The sequence below is a fragment of the Tenrec ecaudatus genome, chromosome 6 (assembly GCF_050624435.1).
Source record: "Tenrec ecaudatus isolate mTenEca1 chromosome 6, mTenEca1.hap1, whole genome shotgun sequence".
Taxonomy (NCBI): domain Eukaryota; kingdom Metazoa; phylum Chordata; class Mammalia; order Afrosoricida; family Tenrecidae; genus Tenrec; species Tenrec ecaudatus.
This window is the reverse complement of record NC_134535.1, coordinates 46,134,339-46,155,038: the sequence shown is the minus strand read 5'-3', so window position 1 is coordinate 46,155,038 and position 20,700 is coordinate 46,134,339. Positions and strand designations below refer to the sequence as shown.

Genomic DNA, 20,700 nt, shown 5'->3' with positions numbered 1-20,700 from the left:
ATCCTCCCCAAATAGAAAATATGTGTCTGCCTGGGACCATCCTCACTCTCTCTTTTGTGAATGGCAGGATATTTAGAAATAGTTGAGATGTAAAATGAGGCAGATAAATGGCTATTAAACAAACACACATTTATTATTTTTAAGGAGATTTATTCCATGTCTTTGGGAATCTTACAGGAGTGCTGGTAGCACAATGGCTACGCATCAGGCTGCTAATCTTGCAAGGTTAGCAGTTCAAAACCAGTGGGTTTTCGGGAGAAAGATGGAGTTTTCTGCTCCTGTATTGAGTTGCCACCTTGGAAACCCACATGGGCAGTTCTATTCCGCCCACAGGGCCATCATGTGTCGGCAATGTTCCCTTTGTTGGTAAACTTGCCTCTAGTTAGCTCGTGCTACAGTAGAGTGATTACTGAAAGAGAAATTAGAGCATGTTTTTCTTTTTTTATTTGCTACAATTATTTTAAGGTAAAATCGAGCCTTGCTAAATTTACTCTTGCCCTTCAGCTTTCATGAATCAAAATAGTGGCTTGTACTGTCCAGGGTTTCACCACCCAGATCAATTTTCAGGTTCATAGTGTAGCCTAGACTAAGTCTACAGATTTATAGGTTCAGTTCTCTTCTCTGTATTAATGCTAGATGCTTTTTCATGTCAAACTGAATACTGAATCTTTCTCTACTTTGGCCTCAAAAGGTACGAAAGTTTCAGGTTAGGCTTTTGTTCACCATTGTACGAGTTTCCTCAACTGTCAAATAGGAAGTTTTGGCGTGTATTTTTTTTAATGGAAAAGGGCCTTGAAATCCACGGCAACAGACTGCATATAGCCGTCTTCATTGTTAATGGGTGTTCAGTCTAGTTAATGATTTCAGAAAATTCATTCAATTACTCCACGCTAATAGATGTAACGGGAAATCCAGACCTTAGGGTCTGTCTTTTGTATGGTTACCCAGATGTGGAGCACACACAGGCAGCAAAGATCAGGGTATTTCCCGGGGCCGTTGCTTAGTGTTAAGTCTTATTTTCCATTATAGATGGAGGCAGTGGTTTTGTCTGGACTCTGGAAAGCACTCTTACCAATTTACAAGCAAGGATCCTAATAAAGTTTAAATTCATGCTTCCTTCCTTAATTGTGGTAACTGCCTCCTGTTTCATTTTATGCAAAGGTCTGTCAGCTAACCAAGTTTTATATTTTCAGTTGTTCATGAAACTATAATTTTCTCTAAGAATGAATTCACCTCTTAATCAAGTGGGTGAGATCCCTTGAGCTTTGTTTTAAGCCCTAATGCATTTTGAGTAGCCTCCTTAGACAGGAGAACACAATGGCCCAGGAGATAAGCACCGCCCTATCAGTCCATCAGTTTCATTAGGCTGTCAGCATGTGCTGATTATCCTATCAACTTTATCAACAGCCTTGAATGTGTTTTCTGATTTGCACATTTACATTTTATTAGTGCCCTTTAGGGATCAGTGATGGATTATTATGTCTAGCTAGATTAAGCCTGTAAGGGTTCATTTTTCTCATGTCTTTTATTCATGTAGCCCATTTACAACCACTACCTTCTAATCATTTATGTTTACATACCCAAATAATCTTAATGTTTTTCTCCTATTGTATTTTCTAAAATTTAGAGATAACGAAAAATGAATCTTTGAGAAATAAATAATATACATTTATTTGTAATGGTTTATTTATAAATACTTGAGTATCCCAAAGCACTGCAGTTACTTTAAACACACTACACACACACACACACAAACACACACACACACACACACACACACACACGAATCCTCTGCATTTTCCCTCCTCTTTAATGTTTTTGAAACATTCTATTTTGATTAATTTCATTTTGGTCATTTATCTTATCAATTTAATACATACTTTATATTTTCCATATTATAATCTAATACTTCTAAATTACTTTTATGGTGCTAATTTTAAGAAAATTAAAATTTCAAAGTATATTTTAATTTCACCTACTCCATACTTATCAACTGTCTTATCACTTCACATGTCACATTTGTGAAACTAGTCAAAAATATAGTTTGGTCTATTACTGATTACCATATATACTCGAGCATAAGTGGACCCGAATATCCACCTAGGCACCTATTTTTACCACAAAAACTGCATTAAAAATGTGTTGAAATCTTGGTTAATGCACATACGGTATCTTCTGACAGTGAGAAACACTGAAGCACAAGGCAAGTGTCAAGCCAGCTGAGATGGTGATGGTTATGTGTCAACCTGCCTGGGCTCTAATTCTCAGTAATTTGTCAGTTACATAATAATGTGACATGGCAGCTAAATAATAATGACTCCATTTTTCCATGATTTTCACATAATGATCTGTTCTCTGAATCTAACCATGCTGTTAAGTGTGAGTGTAGGCAAATTATTTTTGATTTCACAGAATCGAGATATTAGAATATCAATAATTGAGAAATAGGGTACTTCTAAGGAATTAGGTGATTCACAAGCATTTACAAATAATATAAAATAAATACTAAATAGTAATTTACAAATGAATGTTTACTTGCCATGTAATAATTACTAAAGTGTGAGAATATATGAAACATTAAGATACCAAATCACAGAGTAACTTTTGAAGTAGCTCCTGAGTAGGTTTGTAAGTTTGAACAGGTAACCTTTATTCTGTGGGCCTCACTCTTTGGAGAGAGAGCAGATTGGGTTAAATTGAGAGGTACCATAGTGTAGTCCACACAGTCAGACAGCCGGGTTATAACCTGTGGCTTGGTTGCTCAGGAGCCGACTGACCTTGGCCATGTGAAGCACAGCCTCCGTTTTCTCGTGTGTAAAATGGCTACAGTAACAGTGTCCACTTCATAAGGGCATTTTTAGAACTGATGGAGAGCATGCATATGAAACGTATGTCCAAATGCCCAACCTGAGGGCGGTGTTGAACCTTTGCTTACTTTGTCATCATCATTTTTGTGAACCCTTGCGCTCCAAGAATTGATGGCTTTAGTTTCCGTCGATTCTATTTGGGTTCATAGCTGTAAATATGATTTCCAGGACTGTGCGGCAATCACGGCGTTACAGTCAGCGGCAGTCAGCAAATACCCCATCTGCAAGCGCTGTATTTTTACCGCTAGACCAATTTTGCCCTCGCTTTTGTCATCAATCAGTCAAAATCCTTATTTTATTATTAACTACAGCCACGAGAAGTGCAGCAACATACTGAGCCCCCCCCCCCTCCACTGTGCCCTCGTTATGCGCTTTCCCAACATCCCTCTGTCCACGTGGCCTCACACAATCCTGCCGTCACCCCCTGCCCCGCAGTCAATCTAGATATTGAAGGTGAGCGGTAGAGTGTGTCCTTCCGCTGGTCCGTGTCATCTGTCATGGAAAACGGTTATTGATAGAATCGCTGACATGCCATTTGCAAAGGGTACGCTGGGCCCGGTCATCATGTGTGGCCCAACCACAGAAGATGCCACCTAATCATGGTTTTCAAAATTGTCAAAAGTACAAAATGTTGGAAAATCTGATATAGTCAGTAAGTGAGGCATAGGTGTGTGCTGTTCTATTCAAATGTGTGTATTTACCTCACCTTGTCCCAGAATGTACTTAATAAGGAAAATTAAGAGTTCATTTTTGGTATATTGGTTGACATGCATAACGTTGTCATCTCTGAGTTGCCTGGGCAGCACGCTGACTGTGAATGGGTGGGATCTGAGGGATCGTGTACGATTTGAACTTCACATTTCTCCAGTCATAGAAGCATTAACACTCCAGGAGTGTTAAGCTCTTGATGCCACCTGATTTCTCTACTGTGAGTTCTCATGACTTTCGTGTGATTTTCATTGGCACTCTTGAAAGCCAAGCGAGTCAACCCTGTAGACCTGTACATATGAATTAATCACAAATCAACCTAATGAGCTTATCTATATATTCTCAAAAATAGTGACTTCTGAAAGCCAATTTAACTCAATATATTTACCTTTCATTGTTTCATCAGAAGAACACTACTAACCCCACACCAACCCAGGAAAGTGAGACATAAATTTAAATTGAAAATTTTCCTTTTTTAATATATATATATCCAACAAGATACAGAAATTATGAACTTTTGGCTCTGTTTCACACAAAAAATAAATGCATAAAAACATATTCACATAGATTGAAAACTAAAATTTTATTGTAGAACTACAGTGGGTTAATTTTTAAAATCTTTTCATCAGTGACCCTTGGTATAAATTTTACATTATGTACTCTGGTTACAGACATTAATTTACTGGGCATTACTTTATACACTACAAAGGCCAGCATCTAGTTCAACTGCATTAAGTAGGTAATATATTTTGTTTAAAGTTTCAATTAAATCTAGGGTCAGAAAATATACAGGTCCTCTGGGGAGTTTGAGCACGTTAATGCCAGTAGTATGGTTACCAAAGGATCATGCATAGGTCTGATGTCGCTTGCTTTCCTGGAAATATGATATCAGGCAGCTTATTATATTTCATTGCTCTTAAAACCACACCGCCCACCTGTTACATTAACTCACATGCCGTCAATTTAGTAGTAAAGGAAAAGACTGAAGCTTAAAAAACGTGTTTTTAAATTGAATTACAAAGATATGAATATACTCAAATTAATACCTGATTATATCCTCTTTATTCTGTAATTTGCAACTAGTTTTTTTATGTTTTCTTTGTAAAGTTCTGAAAGTTTAATAGAAACAAGTAAGGGGGAAATATATTTTAAATTTGAGGAATTGCCCAAGAGTGACTGTTTTATTCAGTAGTGGGTACTTTATTGCAAGTTTGAGTATAGTTAGAAAATTGACGTGATGATTGGTTAAAATTAAAGACATTTATTGACTGTATTTTAGAACTTAGCATCTACAAAGATGCAACTTTGGTGGCATTTAGGAAGGCAGACATAGTTCTGTGGAAGACAAAGTGTCATGTGAGGAGTGTGATCTGCAGAAGCAGCTTCAAGGAAACAGGACGTTCATTTTATGCGTATTTAGGCTACGTAGCTAATTTAAATTAGGTTTGAAAACAGCTACCTTACAATTGTATAGACTCTGCTGTGTGTGCCCAAGACTGTCTCTCCTACTGTATACAAGAAGGCCCTTTTCTACATAAGTTTCCTTTTGTCCTTTTTTAACTAAATAAAATATAATTTCTGCTTTGAAATTTTGTTGATATCATGTGTTTAGAGTAATAAAAAGCGGTTTAAATAAAATATTTTTTTTACTTAATATGTATTTGTTATAATGATGTGTGGGATATATATGAGGGGTCTTGAAAAGAATACTGGGAAATTCCATTATATTTAAATTCATTTTTCTACAGAGTTTTTATAGATAATTCAGATATTCCAAGTGAATTCTGCTGGCAAGATTGATGGGGAAGCCCATTACAACAGATTGTGGGACAGCAGGTAGAAAAAGCAGGTCCTTGTCTTGTGGGACTGAAAGGTAGAAAATTTGGTGGCTCATATAAGTCCCTTGGATCATGAAAGGATCGACACTTCAAATGAGCTCATTTGTTTGTCTTACCCACACTGAGATAAACAATTGTTGTATTTGAGTGAAATGAGTAGCTGAAATAGAGCATGAGCAGTTTTAGTCCAGAATGCAGTCCTTGTCACAACATTGTTAGTGTCGGCTTGAGGCTGTGTAGGCTTTCGTAGACTCTCTTCTCGCATGTGCATTAGCCAGAGGGTGACTTTAAAATTCTCGTGTGACATAGCAATTAGCATTTATATGATTTAGAGAACCATATAAATGATTCTGTGCATATTATAGAGACATTGCTGTATTCAAGAATTCATGTGAAACATATTTCTAAAAGTGTCAAGTTGAAAATGCTTCCATTATATCTTCTGACTTTTTGGGAGGCCTTTCACATTTTCTTGCAAATAGGTAAGGGCCAAAGTTCTTTGGGTACCCTTATTTCTAGTAATGCTTCCCTGCCCCACTCACCCCCACTGGGATCAGCCTCACGAAGCTCTGGGGCATTCTAGGTTAAGCTTCGAGTCACACCACTGCTGCGGAGAGAGATGAAGCTGTCTGCAGCAGTGAGGTTCTGCAGTCTAGGAAACTCTAAGGACAGTTGCTAGGAGCCAGTATAGGCTCCGTGGTACTTCTTTGGATTGAGTTTGAGTATAAACCCTGGCCTTAACACAATTAAGGTGCCTAGCTGTGTGTTTCTTCCCAGTGTTCCCCTATTATTTGGGTTAGGTTAAGGCATTTTATTTACTACATCGTAATTAATTCTCATGATGACAGAATTAAATTATTGTGTGTTTCTGAGTGGGTGGTGGCAGGGGGGGTATCTTCGACGAACATACAGACACTCACACTCTATATCCATTATGTAAATATATTATTTCTCATCTAGAAAATCTGATTACTAAGTAAGATTCCTGTCAGCATTTGTTGATGGATTATTTTCAGTGGTTTAGTTGCTTGTAAATATAAAGGAAGTTGATCAGTTTGGATAAGTTAAGGATCAGCACAGGCATGTTCTCCTAATTATATGTTGAGGCCACATCAGGTGCTTCTGGTAAATTGCTCTACACTGCAATTAGGGACCTTTTAAACTTTCACTGGCACTCCGTTTCTTGATGATTCGTGTTTTTATTTAATGATGCATACGTTCAATTCCTTCCCACTCCTCTAGTAATTCCTTTCTTTGTAAAAAGTGTTCTTTCAATCCTCACAGGCCTCCTCTGCGTCCGATGCTGTAGAACTGGTGAATTGGGTGGAAAATTGGGTGAAGAGTTACATAATAAACTTTTAAATAATCTCCCCAACTCAAGATTTGCTTTATAGTTCACTTTAGTTTCCAATCCTCAATGGGAAAACAGTCTAATATTTAGAAGTCCATTGGTCAGAAAATAGCACATGGACCATATTGGTCTTTTCAAGCTCAGATTCCTGGTGGCAAGATGTTCTAGTCCTTGGCCGCTAGCTGAAAGGTCAGTTGTTCGAACCCACCAACTGCTCAGCAGGAAGAAGATGTGGCTGTCTGCTTCCTCAAGCTTTATAGCCTTTGAAGCCCAATGGGTGAACTCTGTGAAGTCCGAAAGTTGGAATGAGCTCAGTGGGAGTGGGTTTGGTTTGGGGTTTAAAGACATGATTGAGGATTTCCAATCTGGGGCAGTTGAGGAGCACATGTGTATGACGGAGTGTTTACAGGATCAAGCTGGGGAAATATCAGGATGACTCAGAAAAATTGATTTAACAAGTTTTTGTCATGAATTTTAAAAATTGCACACACCAGATTCCTACTGTTTCAATGTTGATGCTAGAATTCTGTGAAATAAAAAGTGAGAATTGAAATCACAGCAAGTTAGGCTCTTGATATAATTGACTCCTTGTGTCATCAAAAGAAGTAATTAAAGATTGTGTCAGGGTACAGATTCTGGAAAAAGAAATTACTTAGAAATTCTCTTCAATGACATAATTGAAATCATAACATTAAAATGTAAGTTGATAGAAAATATGATTAATTATTCATCAGCTCTTGATCAAGGACTATTTGGAACCAGAAGCTTTTGAGCTTAGGCTCAAGGATAGATAGAGATGAAAAAAAAATTTTTGTCTGATTCCTCACATATTACAGTTAAGATTGAGAGCAAAGGATTATAACTATGTGAGTAGATTCTGTGGCACATGGAAGACGTGAGAGGGGAGTTTGGAGTTGGAATAAATGAAAATTTGAATACAAATATTAAAGAGGAAAACACAATTTTAAAGCATTCCACTTCTTTGAAAATTGATTCATAGATGTTAATGTAGTTTAATTTGCAATGAAAGCTTATCATTAAGCTGGCAATAGGCTTTTAAACTTTTGGAACTAATAACAGAAAAGGGAATCCAAGAAAGTGTTAAGTGTAATAAAAAAACTGGAGGAAGCTATAGTACTTTGAGTAGTGCTATCGTGGTATGAAAACAGTACAAAGAAAACAAATAGAGATCCTAGAAATAAATGGAAACTTTTGCAATGTTTTAAAAATAGATAATAAATGTGTTATTAAATATTGGGAAAAGAGAAAAATTTAAGAAAGCTGTTCAGGAACAATTAATTAAATGTTTGGAAATTTTAGATACTTAAATCAACCCCATGTCAAAATACTTGTGGAATAAGTATTTCATTTAATAATGAAGCTAAAATAATAGAAGTGTACTATATGTTCCCATGAAATGGGGAGTCATTTTTGCATATAAAAGACAGTGATAAAACTATAAGGAAAAGCCAGTTTGATTTGATTGTAGACAAAGTAAACTATTTTTAATAATGTTTTAAGCTGGGTTCTCTAGAGAAATAAAACTAATGATACTTATTTACCTATAGAGAGAGAAATTCATGTCAAGAACCTGACTCACACAGTTGTATAAATGGTAATACCCAAGTTCAGGCAGATTCCAAGTCCGTGAGTCAGATGTTAGCCTGGAGGCTTCTCTTGACTTTCATACCTGTGAGGGCTAATGAACCCGGGATAAATCAGCAGAATACCACAGACTGGTGGCTACAGATTAGATAGCAGACCATTGAAATCTCCTAGGATTGACAGTCCATATGGCAAGCTATTGACTCAGACCTAAACACACCACCACCACCCCTGCCCCAGAGGTCAGAGAGTCAGATGCAAGATGTAGACCAGCAGAAAACAAACAAACAAGTTTTTCCATAACGTTCACTTATATTGGAAGCAAACCAAAGCCTTGAGGAAACTTTATTTCCATGCATTGCATCAGAGCTATGATCTAAGTAAAGATGTTTCATTCCAAACTAATGTTATCCTATTTTGCTGGCTTGTGTCTGATTGGCAGTGACTACATTGTATCAGGTAAGGTCTTGGGGATTACTAGGTGTTAACTGCCAAAGCACTCAGAATTCTGACCTGGCCAATTGACACAATATCAAAGTATCATAAATAGGAACCATTATTGCTCCTATGGATAAAGGAAAATATATTTTATTTAAACAGTTTGTATACCATAAGTCCAACAAGTGAATTTGATGCTAGAAATGAAGCTGGAGGTTTCATGATATAATTTTTTCAAAATCAACAACTTGTGTATAGCAAATACCTTTTTTTCCAACAACATACGGCAACTATATACACGGATTTCCCCACATATAATACACAGAAGTCAAATTGACTACATCTGTGGGAAAACACGTCGGAAAGGCTCAATGTCAGCAACTAAAATCAGACTAGGGGCTGACCATCAATTGTTCATATGTAAGTTCAGGATAAAGCTAAAGAAAATTAAAACAAGTCCAGAGGAGCCAAAATATGACCTTTAGTGTATCCCCACCTGCATTTCAAGAACATCTCAACAGCAGATTTGACTCCTTGGATGCTCATAACAGAAGACCAGATGGCCTGTGGGAGGACATCGAGACCAACACTCGCGAAGAAAGAAAAAGGTCCCTCAAAAGACAGGAAAGAAAGCAAAGACCAAAGTGGAAGCCAGAAGAGACTCTGAAAGTTGCTCTGAATTGTGGAGAAGCTACAGCCGATGGGAAAAGGGTGACGTCCAGGAGCGATCTACACAATTTCAAGGGGCAGCTCGAGAAGACAAAGGCAGATATTATAAAGAAATATGCAAGGATCTAGAATTAGAAAACCAAAATGGAAGAATATGCTCCGCATATGTGAAATGGAAAGAACTCAAGAAAAAAATTCAAGCCTTGATTCGCAATCTTGAAAGTCGCTGTAGGCAAAACATCGCATGATGCAGGAAGCATCGAGAGAGGAAAGAAGACACAGTCACTCTACGAGGTAAAGAATTAGTTGACAGGCCACCATTTCAGGATGGTAGCGTAAGAGTAAGAGCAGTGTTGATGCTGAAAGGTGAAGTTCAAACAGCACTGAGTTCGTTAACCTAAAACAAGGCTCCAAGAATTGACCGATTCCTCCTGGAAATGTTTCAGAAATCTGAAGAAGCCCTGGATGCACTCACGCATCTGTGCTAGGAAATCTGGAAGACAGTTAAGTGGCCAAAAGACTAGAAGTGATCCATATTTGTGTCCATTCCAAAGAAAGGTGACCCAACAGAATGCTCAAGACTATGGAATATCACGGATATTGCACACAAGTAAAATTGTGCTTAATACCATCCAGCAATGGTGAAAGCAGCAGACTGCCTGAGAACTGCCAGAAGTTCAGGCCGGAATCAGAAGAGGTTGTGGAGCAAGAGCCTAGCACGGCTGATGTCAGTCAGAGGGATCGTGGCTCAAAGGAAGAGAATACCAGAAAGCTGTTTCCTCTCCCAGGCATCCCACTCTGTGCGCCATAACAAACTGCGGATAACCTCGAGAAAAGTGGAAGTTCCAGAAGTTTTTTGTGCACATTCACAACATGTACGTGGATCAAGAAGCAGATATGCAACCTGAACAAGGGAATACTGCATAGTTTAATATCCAGAAAGGTTTGTGCCAGGGTTCAGCCTGTATGCTGAGCAAATCATGAGATAAACTGGATTATATGAAAAAGAGTATGGCATTGGAATGGGAAGAAGGCTTATTAAAAACCTGCAGTATGCAAATGATACAATCTTGTTTGCTGAATGTGAGCAGGAATTCAAGCACTTGATACAATCTTGTTTGCTGAATGTGAGCAGGAATTCAAGCACTTGCTGATGCAAGCCTTCAGTATGAATTACAAATCAATTCAAGGAACGCCAAAATCTTCCACACTGGACCGATAAGTAACATCATGATACATGGAGAAAAGGTGGAGTTGTCAAGGATTGTGTCTTATGTGGATCCACGATTAATGCTCGTGAAAGCAACAGTTACGTGATAACAAGATGTCTTGCCTTAGGAAATCTGCTGCTGAAGACCTCTTTAGAGCAGTGAAGAACAAGGATGTCAACTCTGAGGATTAAGGTGCCCCTGACCCGTGCCATCGTATTCCCCATTGCATCACATGATGCTGAAACTGGACAATGGATCAAGCAAACCTTAGAAGAATAGAGTCATTTGAATTGTGGCATTCGAGAAGAATATCGAATACATCATAGACTGCTTAGAGTCAAGGGTGGCAAGGCTTTGTCTTACATACTTTGGACATATTGGTCCCTGGAGAGTAACATCACGTTTGGTAAAGTGGAGGGGCAGCAAAAAAAGAGAAAGGCGCTCCAGGTGATGGATTGACACGGTGGCTGCTTCAGTGGGCTCAGGCATCAGGGCAGTTGTGAGGAGAGCTCCGCACCGTGCAGTGCATCATTCCCTGGTGCAGAGGGTTGCAGTGGGTTGGAAGAACAACAGCAAGAGCAACAAGTGAAAGATGGAAGCCTTCGATGGAAAAAATGGGTGAAATCCTTGGAAGTATAACCCACAAATAAAAACCACACAGGAACAGATATCTGTGAAAATATTTAATAAAGAAAAATTTGAAAGCCTTTTCTCCTTCTGAATAGTCAATGTTTTAAAAGTTAGACTCCTTCTTCATAAGAATTTAAAACTGTTTTTCTTATGCACTTTTATTGGAAAAGAAGTTAGTAGTGTTTGGCAGGTCCCAATGAGCTGGATGTTAAAGATGTCCCAAGTGTCCGGTTTTTACAGATGGCTATCCCACTGAATCATCCCTGCCATCAGCCATCAGCCATCCCTCACTAATCTCCCTCAGGTTGCAGGGTACTGCAATTCGTGGCAATTTCTTACAGAACTCAGAACACATTAGGGAATTACCGTGGTTTTAGAAGCTGGCAAGACTACATCTATATTTCAGACATTCTGAGAATTCAAATTCACAGCAAATTGGGCTGTTGACTCAAGGCTACAGAGGCTCATGCATAAGGGCAGGCTATCAGCCACGGGCACAAGTCCCAGACCTGAGGGCAGGAGCAGGCAGCACACACATCAGAGCCAGAGCAGGGAGGCAAACGTTTCCAGTTTCTCGTCACAGCCACAGAGACATGGGCTGTTGGGGTGTAAGAAGGCTTACTTTCTTAGTGAAACAAATAGTGTGCCCATGACCCCTATCACCCAATGGCATCTTGCTCATTCATGTTCAGGGTTTTGATGGAGATATAAGTTGTGTCTTCTGAAATCGGTGGTTAGGTGGAGGATACTCTGACTACTTTTGTGCATGTTAGGTTGGCCAAGTGTCATTAGTATCAGCCAATTCCAGGGCTTGTCCATCCTTTCTTTTTTCTCAATTAAACAAGGAAATCATTGTTTGCCTATTAAAGCTAGGTCTTCTTTTATCATGTAAAGCAAAGATGGCGGCTACCCTGCAGACCACGTGCCCGTGAAAACCGAGAGTGGTGACATAAGTTGCACCTTCTGGTACGGCCGAGACTGGATATACCCGCCTGTATCCTGCCTTATTAACATAACATATAGCTCACTCCAAAATGGAACGATAGCCACAAGTGTAGAGGCTGGGACTTGCAATAGATCACAAAACAGATCTATGGCTAGAAGGGCTCTATAGAGATGGGCCATATAGTAGATGGGTCATTTTGGTGACCTTTATAAACTATATTAAAATGGTCTATGCTAAGAATGTTAGGGCTGCATATTTATTTAAGGTAGTCTTAAATGATATGTTAATAAGAAAACTACTTACAAAACAGGATGCCAATTACCGTAGTAGGGAATTCGAGTAAATAAAAAAATCAGATGGTGATGCAGTGGTTATGCATGGGGTTACAGTGTGCATGGTCAGCAGTTCAAACCCATGAGCATCTCTGCAGGACAAAGACTTGTTGGCTGGTCTTCCAGAAACAGCTTCAGAAAACCATGGCGTGGGCTGGGGGAGGGGGAGGGGAGAGAGTCGCATTGAGTCAGCATTGATTTGATGGCAGTGGGTTGGGCTGGGTTTGGGATCTTAAATGATGAAATTGTATTATTTCCGTAATATTTCTCTTTATTTTAAAGCATAGCATACACACAAGGACTCTCATTTCAAAGCAAAAAGGAAGTCAAATACTTGTACATTAAAGATCTTGACTTGTTTGCAGTCTCATTGTTTGTTTTCTGTGTGCACATAATCAAATTTTAGAGACCAGTGTGCGTTTATTCTTGGTTGCTAAATTTTTCAGGACCATGAAGGCAGTGGAATTGCTACCTTACTAACCTGAAGCTTCCTATCATGTTCTATCCACCTTGCTTAACTTGAGTGATGGTCTTTTTAAATGGTGTGCAAAAGAATGGAAATATAAATGGCAAGTAATTGTTACTATAGCACCTTATGGAGGGCGGCTTCTTTTACTAAAGGCGGCCACAGAGGTTTCCACAACGCGCAGGCTCTCAATTCTGCGTCTCTAAGTAGTGCTGTATATTCCCCAGAGCAGGGTCAGGAGAAACGGGAATAATCTGTCCTGCTACATGTTCTTTAGGTAATTTTCAACAGGAACTGTCTAGTAATTTGAAACATAGGTGCATGCAGATCTCTGAGAGCTAGATTATTCTGTCAATAATCCAACGTTGTTTCCTTAGGGAGGTAACCTTTGCTTGGGTTATTTTAACCTGGGGCTTTTTAGAGAGGAAGAATGACATTATTTGTTCTACATCTGAAACTGGTTTATATCTGCCTGAGCCAGCCTAGAGACATCCAAATCCCCTTTGTCTGTGAGTGAACCAGAAATAAATCTGGGTGATGAACTTGATCACTACATCATCGCACAGCACATCATTGCATTCTTGTGGAAGTACCTCTATTATGTCATTCTTTGCAGGATAAGATGGGAAACCGGTCATCATTGCTTCCTTTCCTCCTGGGTACCATAAACATTTTCTATTATTGTAGGTTAAGAAAAATTACAGTACCAGAAAAGATGACTTACCTCAACCTCCACCCTCTCCTCCATTCTGCCTTCATTTCCGTCCTTATTAAATTAACTGAATTTCTTTTCCTGTGTGGCCATCTCCTTTATGGATTTTTTATGGTTTTAAAATTTTAATCGAGCTTGGAGGATTACATACGTACCATTCTCTCCGGAGACGAAAGCTGCTGATGGCACAATTTGCAGATACTTTCTCCCCTCTTTGGTTATTTATGGTAGTATTTGGATGGAATGTGAGAGGGGAAAGATTCAGGAAGAACTCTCATTACAATCCTGAATCTGACATTTGCTTGATTTTTAATATTGAGCACGTTGCTTAAGCTCAGTCACTTCATTTGTAAAAGGAGCCTGACACTACACTACACTGCACTACAGTACACTACACTACACAACACTGCACTACAGTACAGTACACTACACTACACTGCACTACAATACACTTCACTACAATGCACTATAGTACACTACACTACACTGCACTACAGTACACTACACTGCACTACACTACGCTACACTGCAGTGCAGGGTTCATGGGAAAGCAAAACTATACCGAAGACTATAGAATGTGTAATGTCCACGTAAATATTCAGTAAACAACCTTTATAAGCTAAGCAAATAGATTCAATGGGGGAAGGACTCAAGCTTTTTCACCTGTGAATAAAGGTAGACTTCTCAGTTGTCCTAAGATAACTCAGTTATCAGACCTGATTTTTGTGCCTGGACCTTAAGACAATGCGTAAAAAATGAGCACTTGAAATCTTCTCCCCCAAAGTTCCAGAGAAGGCAGCAGTGACTTGTTCTTCCTGCTATTATTGCTCATTGAAATCTTGGTTAAATGTACTTTCAGTTGCCTTTAAAAAACACATTTAAGTTCATCCTGTTTTAATGCTGGATTTGACATATTTATTACTATGTATAGACCTTTTTTTAAATTAAAATTCCCATTAAAACTAAAGTTCAGCTCCGATGTTACATATTACCCACTTAAGAAGATCATACCCATTGAAAGCATTTCTGAAAGTCAGCGGGGGGTATTATTACTTTTTTTAATCTTACTGCTTTAATTCAATAGATGAGCCCAAGGCAGAATGAACTGACTTGCTGGACATCGTACCTCGAATGGAAGACAATGTGCCAGCCGTAAGGAAGGAAGCGTAGTTTCCACCAGAGTTGTATTGTGAAAAGCTTATGATTATTTTCCACCATCTGGATAGGACTGTGTTCTTCAAGCCGGATTGTCCTGGGTTTGGGTATCAACGCTACCATTTTTTGCATGTGTGATTTTACATGCACGAATCAGCCGCGATGCTTTTCAGCTTCCTCACGTGTTCACTTAGGCAATGTTATTTCTCAGCAATGAAAATGCATAGGCAGAGAAACTAGTACAGAGGTGTAAAATCATGGACATCAGTCAGGCATTTGCCTTCCAAAATCTGTTGTTCTATTCATAGTAAGTACTCAATGAATGGCTTTTGTAGTCATCATGTTGTTATAGAGATACAATGGTAATATAAAGTTTTTCTAAGTAGTGATGAATAATATTTAGGTAGACTAGTTTTTATTAATCAGTTTTCATACATAGTTAAGAGGCATTACTAAATCTTACTTATACCCATTTCATATTTCTGTATCTCCCGAGTTTTACAAATTAATAAGTTATGAATTCTTATTGAAGGAAATGGTTCAGACATGGATCACCTAGCAAATCACATCTATTTTATTTCATTAAGAGTTTTGAAAATGATGTACTCCTGACAGAAAAATCACTACAATTTCTGAAATTGTTTTTGGGTACTAACAATAAAATAAAGATTTGGATTTCTTTTTTTTTTAACAACTCCAAATCAGCTTTATTTTATACAAAAAGGGCGTATTTAGCAAAAGACACACTGAGAAAAGAGTCCCTGTGGCCCAGGGGGACAAGGCAGGGAGGCGACCAGCCTTCCAGGCGCCTGCTGGGGACAAGAGGTTGGAAAGGAAGTAGTCCTTGGTGCTGGCTAGGTGCTGAGGAGGTAGGGGGCACGGGAAGGTGAAGGCTCCCGGTGGATCAGCACTGATGGCAGGTCATGGGGAGGGGGGATTCACAGTGACCTGGCAGCTGACACTTGGAGGGCCCTTGACCAGTGCTGCAGGCTGGAGTGAGCTGGTTCTTGAAGGGTGCCCACCCAGGGACACAGGGCTGGAAGTGCGACTCTGGGTGGAGGACGGGGAGAGGTCAGTGCTCTGCGGTGGCCAGCAAGGTCCAGGCGAGGAGGCGAGGGCACTTTCGTTACTTTCTGGCGTTGCGCTCTGTCTCGGCCAGGCACTCCCTGACCAGGGCCCAGGCGTGGATGATGCCTCTCTTCAGGCGCTCCATAGCACTCTTGCTTCCGGCATAGGTGGGCAGGATCTCCTTGCCCATTTCCTCTGTGACAGACAGCAGGTCCTTGTAGGTGTTCTGGGAGCCCTGAGTGCTGGGCGGCTTCATGGCCTGCACCTAGCCCATGGAGGGCGGTCCAAAGTCGTTAAACAGTGGCCTGAAAGGGGCAGCGGCTCCAGGCCCGGAGCCCGACAGCGAGGGGATGCTTCCGGTCACCACGCCCACTTCGCAGGCCAGGAAACTGAGGCTCCAGGAGGCAAGGCGGCAGGCCCAGTATTGCAGAACTCAGGCTGTCTTCTCTTGGATGCCTCGAGCGCCCGGGGAGGCGAGCAGGGGTGGAGCTGGGTCCTCACCTGTAGGGACCGGGGTGCCAGGCCCAGGGGTATTGGAGCCAGGGGTGCTGCTCGGGGCGGGGGTGATGGGCTTGTAGGACATCCCTGACTCCTGGGTGCGGGCCGACGCCAGCCGGCCGCTGCTCCGGGGTTGGCTGCTGGCCGCTGAGCTGCGCGCTGATTAAGATTTGGATTTCTAAAGCACATTAGAAATGGGATTTAATTTTTGTGTATATATTTCTGCACAAAAGACATTTACCATTATTGTAGAAACTGATGGGATGTTTTGTCACTAAGTAAATAACTATATATAATGTAATAACTAAATAACATCTAAAATTTTCCTTATGAGCATTCAAAGTTCCAAAGACAAATTTCAGGTTGATTCCAAAATAACTCTTAATTCAGGTCCATCTCTCTTTCTCAGTGCTTAGTGTATGTTTTCCCCCACTTTTGGAATACGTTTTAGAACGATCTGGATCTAGTTGCCATTGTTGTTAGTTACTGTCACCGTTCTTACTCACAGTCGCCAGATGTGTGCAGGACAGACGTACTCCAAGGGGTTTCAGTGCTGTGGCCTCTTGGAAACAAATGGTCATGCTTGTCTTCCAATATACCTCTAGGTGAGTTAAAACTGCCAAACTCGCCCTTTGGAGAAGAGAAAAGTTTTCAATAATTTATGTTCTATAAGTCATCGCTAGTCTTTCCTTACTATACAAACTGTGTAATGTGTTCCCATCATAAATGATCACTGAAGAATATTTAGAGCAGATCATAAACCAGCAGGTATTGCTCTAATGTTGTAGTCAATAGTCCTTGATTACTCATCCAAAATGTAGGCCATCCACAGCCAAAATTCCCCAAAGTTAGGCCCCTGTCCCAGAGTGACATTGCATCTAACTCAGATTGCTAAATTTACCCAACATGCTGTGCATTGGATCTTGAGAAAATAATGCCTAAATCTGTCTCTCCCAGGATTAAATACTACCATCACATTTTTACATGCTAAACAGCTAGCAGAGAATAGGTAGGAATAGGGCCAATAAACTGTTAGTTGTTAGGTGACACAGAGTTGGCTCCGTCACGAAGCCACCCTGTTTACCACAGAGTGAAATATTGGTGGCACTTCACCGTCCTCACCATCCTCGCTCTGTGGCAGACCATTGCCGGAGCCACTGTCAGTCCGTCCACTGAGGTCCTTCCTCTTTTCACTGACCCTTGCTTTATAAGGCATGTTGCCTTCTCCAGGGACTGGGCTTCCAGATAACAAATCAAAAGTACATGAGATGAAGTGTCACCATCCTCATTTCTTTCTTTCTTTATTTAATCATTTCATAAGGGGCTCATGCAACTCATAACAAAATCCATATACATCACTTGTGTAAAACACATTAGTACATTCATTGCCCTCATCATTTTCAAAACATTTGCTTTCCACTTAAGCCCCTGGCATCAGCTCCTCATTTTTCTCTCCCTCCACACCCCCTCCCTCATGAACCCTTGATAATTTATAAATGATTAGTCATATCTTACACTGTCCAATGTCTCCCTTCACCCACTTTTCTGTTGTCCATCCCCCAGGAAGGAGGTGATATATAGATCCTTGTAATGGGTTCCCCTTTCCATCCTCCCAGTGTCGCCACTCTCACCACTGGTCCTGAAGGGATCATCCGCCCTGGATTCCCTGTGTTTCCAGTTCCTATCTGTACCAGTGTGCATCCTCTGGTCCAGCCAGAGTTGTAAGGTAGAGTTGAGATCATGATAGTGGGGCGGGGGGAAGCATTTAGGAACTAGAGGAAAGTCGTATGTTCCATTGTTGCTACACTGCAAGCGGGCATCTAGCTCAGAAGCAACAAGGCCCATATGGAAGAAGCACACCCGACTGTGTGATCACGAGGTACAGAAGGTGTCAGTTATCAGGCATCAAAGAACAAAAAAATCATATATGTGTGCACATCTCCCTGATACAATCGCTGAAGGCAAATGGGTACATAAACAAATGTGGTGAAGAAAGCTAATGGTGCCCAGCTATTAAAAGATGTAGTGTCTGGAGTCTTAAAGGCTTAATGGCAAAAAAGTGGCCATCTAACTCAGAAGTACATGAAGAAGCACCCCAGCCTGTGTCATCACAAAGTGTCAAAGGGAGCAGGCACCAGGCATCAAAGAACAAAAAATCATATCATTTTGCAAGAGGGGAGTATACAGTGGGAACCCAAAACCCATCTGTAGGCAACTGGACATCTCCTTAAAGAAGGGTCTTGCAGAGGAGACATTTCCTGATTTTAATCCTCAAAATTCCCTTTTTTTCCTCTTTGAGCAAATGAATTTGTATCTATGTACAGGTTCCACATGAGCAAAATTATGTGTTCTGTAATTTCTGCTTTTGTAATATTACCCATAATCCACGTTATCCATAATGTTAGCCAGGACTGTAGCCATATAATCAGATGCTTCTGAATAGTCTCAAAGCACAGGTACACACCCGTCTGGCATACTTTGCTTTCAACTAAGATCCATCTGATACCAGCAATGATAATCCTTCATGCCACATGCTCTTCTGAACCTGACTTGTATTTCTTATACTTCTCAATTTGATGTACTTTTTAAAACTTAAAAATTTATTGTCAGAATTAGGAACTCAAAAGGGAAGAACATGCTCAGCATATCTTAAAATGAAAGAATTTAAGAAAAAAAATTCCGGCCTGTAGGCAAAGTATTGACTGATGCAGCAAGCATCCAGAGAAGATCGAGAGAGTACTGAGTCACTGCGCCAGAGAGAACTTGTCACATGCCACTGTTTCAGAAGGTAACAGGTGAGCAACAGCACTGATGCTGAAGGAAGAAGTTCAAACTGCACGGAGTGCACTTGCCAAAAACAAGGCTCCAGAAATTGATGGAATGCCCATGGAAATAATTCATGAAGTTGAAGAGACAGTGGAAGCACTCACTCATCTATGCCAGGTCTTTTAAAAGACAGTTACTTGGCCAACTGACTTGGAGTGCCCCATATCTGTGCCCATTCCAAAGGAAGGTGGCCCAACAGAATGCTCAAATTATAGAATGATATCACTGATTTCACACACAAGTAGCACTTTGCTTAAGATCATGCAACAAGGATTGCATCAGTATATTTCCCTGCAGTGCCAGAAGTTCAGGCTGGATTCAGACGCGCATGCATCTCAGTTCAAAGCAGGGAATACCAGCAATATGGTTTCTTGTATTTCACTGACTAATCACAGTCATTCCTCTCTGTGGACCATAATTAACTGTGGATAACCTTGAGGTGAATTCCAGAAAACTTCACAATGCACATTTGGAACGCGTACGTCGTTCAAGAGGCAGTTGTGAAAATAGAATTGACACAGTGGCTAGATTCATGGACTGAGTCATAGGGCCAATTGTGAGATCGGCTTAGGACCATGCAGTTTGTTCTGTTACGCAGTGTTGCTATGAGTCAGAACTGACTTGATATCGCCTACCAGGAACCACATAGCCAATGAGAAAGTAAAATTACTGCAGAAGCTATTAGAAACTTTGTGTTTTATTTTCACTTTACACTAACTTTGTCATTCATTAATTTGGAGTATTTTTATATAGTGTGTTTCATCTTGGTCTTATAAAATTTTATCTCAATATTTCTAGCATTTCACTGAACATGTGATTTTATCTAACCAAATCATTCTATAGTGCTTGCACATTTTAAATTAAAAATTAAATAAAGTTAATAAAATTTCCATCTATAATATTTATGATAATATACTCAACAAACTAGTCTCAGAAGTAGAAATGAATAAAGGTGTATAAGTAAATAATTTTGGTTTTGTGCATATTATGTATTTTTTCCCCAATATTTTTGCTAACCAGCTATGTAAAGGCTATTCCAAAGGCCAGGAGATCTGAACCAATTCAATTCATCAAACACATTTATATTGACAATATATTGCTTATAAAAAGGAAACATGATAAAATGAAAGGGAAGTAGCTCTGCTTTTGAAGCCAAAAGAAAAAAATTTTTAAAAAGTGCCACCAACATAAAAGTCTCTGATTGTGCCTGTAAATGGAAAGGGTTATCATGATTAGTGATACTAGGAAAGCCTGCCTAGAAAATAATGAAGTTTATCAGTCTTTTCCATAGCCTTAAAATAGAAGTAGGTTTTACACTTGCAATGTGAATTAAGATAAAGTAATTAACTTGAATATATGAATAATCTTACATTTTAATTT

At 39.8% G+C, this 20,700-nt stretch overlaps 1 protein-coding gene and 1 pseudogene across 1 annotated transcript in view; one reads left to right on the top strand and one right to left on the bottom strand.

Moving 5' to 3' along the window:
* Positions 1 to 20,700, top strand: part of TMTC2 (transmembrane O-mannosyltransferase targeting cadherins 2) — a 489,624-nt gene that overhangs the window by 320,627 nt on the left and 148,297 nt on the right. The window lies entirely within an intron of this gene.
* LOC142450544 (cyclin-dependent kinase 2-associated protein 2-like) lies at positions 16,055 to 16,579 on the bottom strand (annotated as a pseudogene).